The sequence below is a fragment of the Amblyomma americanum genome, chromosome 4 (assembly GCF_052857255.1).
Source record: "Amblyomma americanum isolate KBUSLIRL-KWMA chromosome 4, ASM5285725v1, whole genome shotgun sequence".
Classification (NCBI taxonomy): domain Eukaryota; kingdom Metazoa; phylum Arthropoda; class Arachnida; order Ixodida; family Ixodidae; genus Amblyomma; species Amblyomma americanum.
This window is the reverse complement of record NC_135500.1, coordinates 24990790-24999361: the sequence shown is the minus strand read 5'-3', so window position 1 is coordinate 24999361 and position 8572 is coordinate 24990790. Positions and strand designations below refer to the sequence as shown.

The following is an 8572-nucleotide window of genomic DNA, read 5'->3' as shown; positions in this document are numbered from 1 at the left end:
AACAACGATTGCTGGATCTAACGCAACGGCAAGCGTTTAGGTAACTGACCTGGAAGAAGAGGCGAGGTGAGTGCACCATTCTGAATGCGGTGTCGTGCCCCGCAGGGGCGGCTGCTGGAGGCTGCTTATATTCCCGGTGGTCATCGCTGATAGTGGTGGAATGCGCTCGTTGTTGCCAGATTAGCCGCTGGTGATCTGTCGTAACTGGTTGCTGCGTCCAATCCTCGGGCCATTGCGTCTAAGTCAAGGCACAGGCTCGCAGGGAGGCCGTGTCAGGCGTCGCAGCAAGTATTCCGAGTACAAGGCCAGCCTGGAAGAAGAGGCGAGGTGAGTGCACCATTCTGAATGCGGTGTCGTGCCCCGCAGGGGCGGCTGCTGGAGGCTGCTTATATTCCCGGTGGTCATCGCTGATAGTGGTGGAATGCGCTCGTTGTTGCCAGATTAGCCGCTGGTGATCTGTCGTAACTGGTTGCTGCGTCCAATCCTCGGGCCATTGCGTCGAAGTCAAGGCACAGGCTCGCAGGGAGGCCGTGTCAGGCGTCGCAGCAAGTATTCCGAGTACAAGGCCAGCCTGGAAGAAGAGGCGAGGTGAGTGCACCATTCTGAATGCGGTGTCGTGCCCCGCAGGGGCGGCTGCTGGAGGCTGCTTATATTCCCGGTGGTCATCGCTGATAGTGGTGGAATGCGCTCGTTGTTGCCAGATTAGCCGCTGGTGATCTGTCGTAACTGGTTGCGGCGTCCAATCCTCGGGCCATTGCGTCGAAGTCAAGGCACAGGCTCGCAGGGAGGCCGTGTCAGGCGTCGCAGCAAGTATTCCGAGTACAAGGCCAGCCTGGAAGAAGAGGCGAGGTGAGTGCACCATTCTGAATGCGGTGTCGTGCCCCGCAGGGGCGGCTGCTGGAGGCTGCTTATATTCCCGGTGGTCATCGCTGATAGTGGTGGAATGCGCTCGTTGTTGCCAGATTAGCCGCTGGTGATCTGTCGTAACTGGTTGCTGCGTCCAATCCTCGGGCCATTGCGTCGAAGTCAAGGCACAGGCTCGCAGGGAGGCCGTGTCAGGCGTCGCAGCAAGTATTCCGAGTACAAGGCCAGCCTGGAAGAAGAGGCGAGGTGAGTGCACCATTCTGAATGCGGTGTCGTGCCCCCAAAAGTTGGTCTGTTTATTCACTATATATATATATATATATATATATATATATATATATATATATATATATATATATATATATATATATATATATTTTCTCTGCTGCTTTATAAGTAATTTTCTTTAAGCGATTTAATAATCTAAGTAATATTATCCCACTGATAAGCACAACAGATTAAAAAAAACGTTCCCTTATGCACCTTGGTTTCGGTGACTGTTGGCTCCCTTCAAAAGTTTGTCAAACGGACCCCTCATTTACTTTACCTTGTCTGCTAATAGCTTAACGAGGGTCTCGGTTCTGGCAGTCTTGATGCCACAGGTTGCTTAAGAGGGCTCTCGCATAGTTTCCGCCCTCGCCGTTAGATGACGATCCACGTCACGCTCGCGGTATTACAGGACGTCTTACATCCTCCGCTATGGTCGAGGGTGGCGCTGGTTCGCGCACACCAAATAAACATAAATACCCACGAGAGCAGCAGATTGGACAACCGTCGCCGTAGCTCAGTTGGTAAGAGCACCGGACACGGTTTTCGGAGGTCGTGGGTTCGGATCCCACCGGCGGCATGGTTGTTTTTTCTGCTGCTTTATAAGTAATTTCCTTTAAGCGATTTATTATTCTATGTAATATTATCCCACTGATAAGCACAACAGATTAAAAAAAAACGTTCCCCTATGCACCTTGGTTTCGGTGACTGTTGGCTCCATCCATAAGTATATATATATATATATATATATATATATATATATATATATATATATATATATATATATATATATATATATATATATAGCAGATAAGTTAAAGGGAATGAGGGGCCCGTTTGACAAACCTATATATATATATATATATATATATATATATATATATTTAAACATCTTGTCCTTTCTCATGACTGAAGTTACAGCGATCTTCCTCTCCTTCTTAAGGAGTTGGAATAGAATTGGCACACATGTCCCCCACATGAACAGAGCAACAAGCAATCGGATCCTGAAAAGAAGACGGGAACAAAAGAAAAAAATTAGAAAAGGAAGAAAGAGAAAGTTCTTTAGCCAGATTTATGAGAGTTTTGTTAAATAGGAAGGGGGACAAGACTGATCCTTGTGGGGTCCCTTTGCTTCCTAATTTAATGGTTTCAATTTTGAGTGTTAATATGCATCTCAGCCGTTCTGTTTTGAAGGAACGCTGAGATATAATTGTAGGTGTTTGTTGTACTTGCGATGCTTTTTCTACACCAGGACGAGTCCAGGATTTTCCTATCCAGGACGCGGCGGCCGCGTTTCGATGGAGGCGAAGCGCGAAAGGCGCCCGTGTGCTGCACGATAGAACCCTTCTAAACTATTCCGGAGCATTTCACTACGGTGTCCCCCATTGCCCATATATCACTTCTAGACGTGAAACCATATAATTTCCAATATTTTGTGATTTTATAGCCCTTGAAAAGCTTTCAAGTGCGCTCCATCGGAGCTGCAAGGGTTTCTTGCCACGCGGTAGCACCGGAGCTGTCGTTACCTGCAAGCAATTAAGGTAGACCGCGATATAGTTGTTGCGCTAAAATTGGCACATGCGGCGCGTTGAGCTCCTCCCAAGTGTTAGTACTTAACAATGCTTCACGATATGCTATGGCTTATGAAATTCATACATAAGCTGGCATGCATAACTGTCTCAAGCAAATTAATTTCAGTTCGTATCTAATGCAAAAATGCAACTGCAGACAAATGTGTTGCATTTTCATCCGTACTGTATTCTTTCTACCAGTACGAATTGCACCGAGTATGCGCTAAGACTTCGTGGCTGAAAACCTCTACTAATGTGCGTCAAGGGCATGGTTAGGCAAGTGAGATGGAAGGTATTCCAGCACTGAGAGAGGTGCACCCATTTACTGAGGCTTTGGTGCGTGCACAAGAACCTCACTCGCACACAAAGTTAAGCAAGCATAGTTATGCACTGCAATGCGTTTCACAGCCATCATGGTTGTGTGGGACATTACATGCCATGTACATATAACTTAATTGCAGCTCTGAATGTTAGGAATTCCTGTGCTTGATTTCACAATGCTGGTTGCTGCATTGGGAAAGGCAGCGGCAACGGCACGAACATGCTTCTAACCAGGCAATTTTTCACTCTGCAGTTGCTGCTCTCCGCCATTGGTGACAACAACAAAGGCACGTTTCCGGTGACAAGGACACACCCTCCTCAACATAGCGGCCATGGAATTCACCGCCTGGCAGATCATTACAACCGGCAAGAATAATGGTTTGATTGCGCATGTTATCCATAGACCGGGACATCACATGACATTCTTCAAGACGTAGAGCATAAAAGGCCCCATCCGTACCGTTTTTACTTTAGTGGGAAAGGCAGCGGCAGCGGCACGAACATGCTTCTAACCAACCACGGAATTTTTCACTCTGCAGTTCTTGCTCTCCGCCATTGGTGACACCAACAATGGCACGTTTCCGGTGACAAGGACACACCCTCCTCAAGATAGCGGCCATGGAATTCACCGCCTGGCAGATCTTCATTACATCCGGCAAGAATACTGGTTTGATTGCGCATAATATCCATCGACGGGGACATTACATGACATTCTTCAAGACGTTCAGCATAAAAGGCCCCATCCGTACCGTTTTTATTTCAGTGGGAAAGGCAGCGGCAACGGCACGAACATGCTTCTATTCAGGCAATTTTCTACTCTGCAGTTGCTGCTCTCCGCCATTGGTGCCAACAACAATGGCACGTTTCCTGTGACAAGGACACACCCTCCTCAAGATAGCAGCCATGGAATTCACCGCCTGATAATAATAATAATTGGTTTTTGGGGAAAGGAAATGGCGCAGTATCTGTCTCATATATCGTTAAACACCTGAACCGCGCCGTAAGGGAAGGGATAAGGAAGGGAGTGAAAGAAGAAAGGGAGGTGGTGCCGTAGTGGAGGGCTCCGGAATAAATTCGACCACCTGGGGATCTTTAACGTGCACTGACATCGCACAGCACACGGGTGCCTTAGCGTTTTTCCTCCATAAAAACGCAGCCGCCGCGGTCGGGTTCGAACCCGGGAACTCCGGATCAGTAGTCGAGCGCCCTAACCACTGAGCCACCGCGGCAGGTCTCACCGGCTGGCAGATCTTCATTACAACCGGCAAGAATCCTGGTTTGATTGCGCATGTTATCCATTGACAGGAACATCACATGACATTCTTCAAGACGTTCAGCATAAAAGGCCCCATCCGTACCGTTGTTACTTCAGTGGGAAAGGCAGCGGCAACGGCACGAACATGCTTCTAACCAGGCAATTTTCCACTCTGCAGTTGCTGCTCTCCGCCATTGGTGACAACAACGGCACGTTTCCTGTGACAAGGACACACCCTCCTCAAGATAGCGGCCATGGAATTCACCGCCTGGCAAATCTTCATTACAACCGGCAAGAATCCTGGTTTGATTGCGCATATTATCCGTCGACGGGGAAATCACATGACATTCTTCAAGACGTTCAGCATAAAAGGCCCTATCCGTACAGTTTTTACTTCAGTGGGAAAGGCAGCGGCAACGGCACGAACATGCTTCTATCCAGGCAATTTTTCAATCTGCAGTTGCTGCTCTCCGCTATTGGTGACAACATCAACGACACGATTAGGGTGACGAGGACACACCCTCCTCAAGATAGCGGCCATGGAATTCACCGCCTGGCAGATCATCATTGCAACCACCAAGAATACTGGTTTGATTGCGCATATTATCCATCGACGGGGACATCACATGACATTCAAGACGTTCAGCAGGCCCCATGCGTATCGTTTTTACTTCAGTGGGAAAGGCAACGGCACGAACATGCTTCTAACCAGGCAATTTTCCACTCTGCAGTTGCTGCTCTCCGCCATTGGTGACAACAACGGCACGTTTCCTGTGACAAGGACACACCCTCCTCAAGATAGCGGCCATGGAATTCACCGCCTGGCAAATCTTCATTACAACCGGCAAGAATCCTGGTTTGATTGCGCATATTATCCGTCGACGGGGAAATCACATGACATTCTTCAAGACGTTCAGAAAAAAAGGCCCTATCCGTACAGTTTTTACTTCAGTGGGAAAGGCAGCGGCAACGGCACGAACATGCTTCTATCCAGGCAATTTTTCAATCTGCAGTTGCTGCTCTCCGCCATTGGTGACAACATCAACGGCACGATTCCGGTGACAAGGACACACCCTCCTCAAGATAGCGGCCATGGAATTCACCGCCTGGCAGATCATCATTACAACCGCCAAGAATACTGGTTTGATTGCGCATATTATCCATCGACGGGGACATCACATGACATTCAAGACGTTCAGCAGGCCCCATGCGAACCGTTTTTACTTCAGTGGGAAAGGCAGCGGCATGAGCATGCTTCTAACTTGGCAATTTTTCACTCTGCAGTTGCTGCTCTCCGCCATTGGTGACAACAACAACGGCACTTTCCAGTGACAAGGAGACACCCTCCTCAAGATAGCGGCCATGGAATTCACCGCCTGGCAGATCTTCATTACAACCGGCAAGAATACCGGTTTGATTGGGCATATTATTCATCGCCGGGGACATCACATGACATTCTGCACGACTTTCAGCATAAAAAGCTCCATCCGTACCGTCTTTACTTAAGTGGGAAAGGCAGCGGCAACGGCACGAACATGCTTGCAACCAGGCAATTTTTCACTCTGCAGTTGCTACTCTCCGCCGTTGGTGACAACAACAACGGCACATTTCCGGTGACCAGGACATACCCTCCTCAAGGTAGCGGCCAAGAAATTCACCGCCTGGCAGATCTTTATTACAACCGGCAAGAATACTGGTTTGATTGCGCATATTATTGATCCACGGGGACATCACAAGACATTCTTCAAGACGTTCAGCATAAAAGGCCCCATCCGTACCGTCTTTACCTCAGTGGGAAAGGCAGCGGCAACGGCACGAACATGCTTCTAACCGGGCAATTTTTCACTCTCCAGTTGTTGCTCTCCGCCATTGGTTACAACAACGGCACGTTCCCGGTGACAAGGAGACACCCTCAAGATAGCGGCCAAGGAATTCACCGCCTGGCAGATCTTCATTACAACCGGCAAGATTACTGGTTTGATTGCGCATATTATTCACCGACGGGGACATCACATGACATTCTTCAAGACGTTCAGCATAAAAGGCCCCATCCGTACCGTCTTTACTTCAGTGGGAAAGGCAGCGGCAACGGCACGAACATGGTTCTAACCAGGCAATTTTTCACTCTTCAGTTGCTGCTCTCCGCCATTGCTTACAACAACAACGGCACATTTCCGGTGACAAGGACACACCCTCCTCATGATAGCGGCCATTAAATTCACCGCCTGGCAGATCTTCATTACACCCGAGAAGAATACTGGTTTGATTGCGCATATTATCCATCGACGGGGACATCACATGACATTCTTCAAGACGTTCAGCATAAAAGGCCCCATTCGTACCTTTTTTACTTCAGTGGGAAAGGCAGCGGCAAGGCCACGAACATGCTTCTATCCACGCAATTTTTCACTCTGCAGTTGCTGCTCTCCGCCATTGGTGACAACAACGGCACGTTTCCGGTGACAAGGAGACACCCTCCTCAAGATAGCGGCTGTGGAATTCACCGCCTGGCAAATCTTCATTACAACCGGCAAGAATACTGGTTTGATTGCGCATATTATCCAACGACGGGGACATCACATGACATTCTTCAAGACGTTCAGCAGGCCCCATCCGTACCGTTATTACTTCAGTGGGAAAGGCAGCGGCACGAACATGCTTCTAACCAGGCAATTTTTCACTCTGCAGTTGCTGCTCTCCGCCGTTGGTGACAACAACAACGGCACTTTCCGGTGACAAGGGCACACCCTCCTGAAGATAGCGGCCATGGAATTCACCGCCTGGCAGATCTTCATTACAACCGGCAAGAATACTGGTTTGATTGCGCGTATTATCCATCGACGGGGACATCACATGACATTCTTCAAGACGTTCAGCATAAAAGGCCCCATCCGTACCGTCTTTACTTCAGTGGGAAAGGCAGCGGCAACGGCACGAACATGGTTCTAACCAGGCAATTTTTCACTCTGCAGTTGCTGCTCTCCGCCATTGGTGACAACAACGGCACGTTTCCAGTGACAAGGACACACCCTCCTCAAGATAGCGGCCATGGAATTCACCGCCTGGCAGTTCATTACAACCTCCAAGAATCCTGGTTTGATTGCGCATATTATCCATAGACGGGGACATCACATGACATTCTTCAAGACATTCAGCATAAAAGGCCCCATCCGTACCGTCTCTACTTCAGTGGGAAAGGCAGCGGCAATTGCGCGAACATGCTTCTAACCAGGCAATTTTTCACTCTTCAGTTGCTGCTCTCCGCCATTGGTTACAACAACGGCACGTTCCCGGTGACAAGGACACACCCTCCTGAAGATAGCGGCCATGGAATTCACCGCCTGGCATTTCTTTATTACAACCGCTAAGAATCCTGGTTTGATTGCGCATATTATCCATAGACGGGGACATCACATGACATTCTTCAAGACATTCAGCATAAAAGGCCCCATCCGTACCGTCTTTACTTCAGTGGGAAAGGCAGCGGCAATGGCGCGAACATGGTTCTAACCAGGCAATTTTTCACTCTGCAGTTGCTGCTCTCCACCATTGGTGACAACAACAACAGCACGTTTCCGGTGACAAGGACACACCCTCCTCATGATAGCGGCCATGAAATTCACCGCCTGGCAGATCTTCTTTACAACCGAAGAGAATACTGGTGTGATTGCGCATATTATCCATTGACGGGGACATCACATGACATCTTTCAAGACGTTCAATAGGGCCTATCCGTACCGTTTTTACTTCAGTGGGAAAGGCAGCGGCACGAACATGCTTCTAACCAGGCAATTTTTCACTCTGCAGTTGCTGCTCTCCGCCATTGGTGACAACAACGGCACTTTCCGGTGACAAGGACACACCCTCCTGAAGATAGCGGCCATGGAATTCACCGCCTGGCAGATCATCATTACAACAGGCAAGAATACTGGTTTGATTGCGCGTATTATCCATCGACGGGGACATCACATGACATTCTTCAAGACGTTCAGCATAAAAGGCCCCATCCGTACCGTCTTTACTTCAGTGGGAAAGGCAGCGGCAACGGCACGAACAGGGTTCTAACCAGGCAATTTTTCACTCTGCAGTTGCTGCTCTCCGCCATTGGTGACAACAACAACGGCACGTTTCCAGTGACAAGGACACACCCTCCTCAAGATAGCTGCCATGGAATTCACCGCCTGGCAGTTCTTCATTAAAACCGCCAAGAATTCTGGTTTGATTGCGCATATTATCCATAGACGGGGACATCACATGACATTCAAGACGTTCAGCAGGCCCCATGTGTACCGTT

General features: G+C 48.8%; 1 non-coding gene across 1 annotated transcript; it reads left to right on the top strand.

Moving 5' to 3' along the window:
• Positions 1-1637: 1637 nt before the first annotated feature.
• Positions 1638-1711, top strand: TRNAP-CGG (transfer RNA proline (anticodon CGG)). Its single transcript has one exon. It is a non-coding gene; the product is annotated as a tRNA-Pro (tRNA).
• The last annotated feature ends 6861 nt before the right edge of the window (positions 1712-8572 follow it).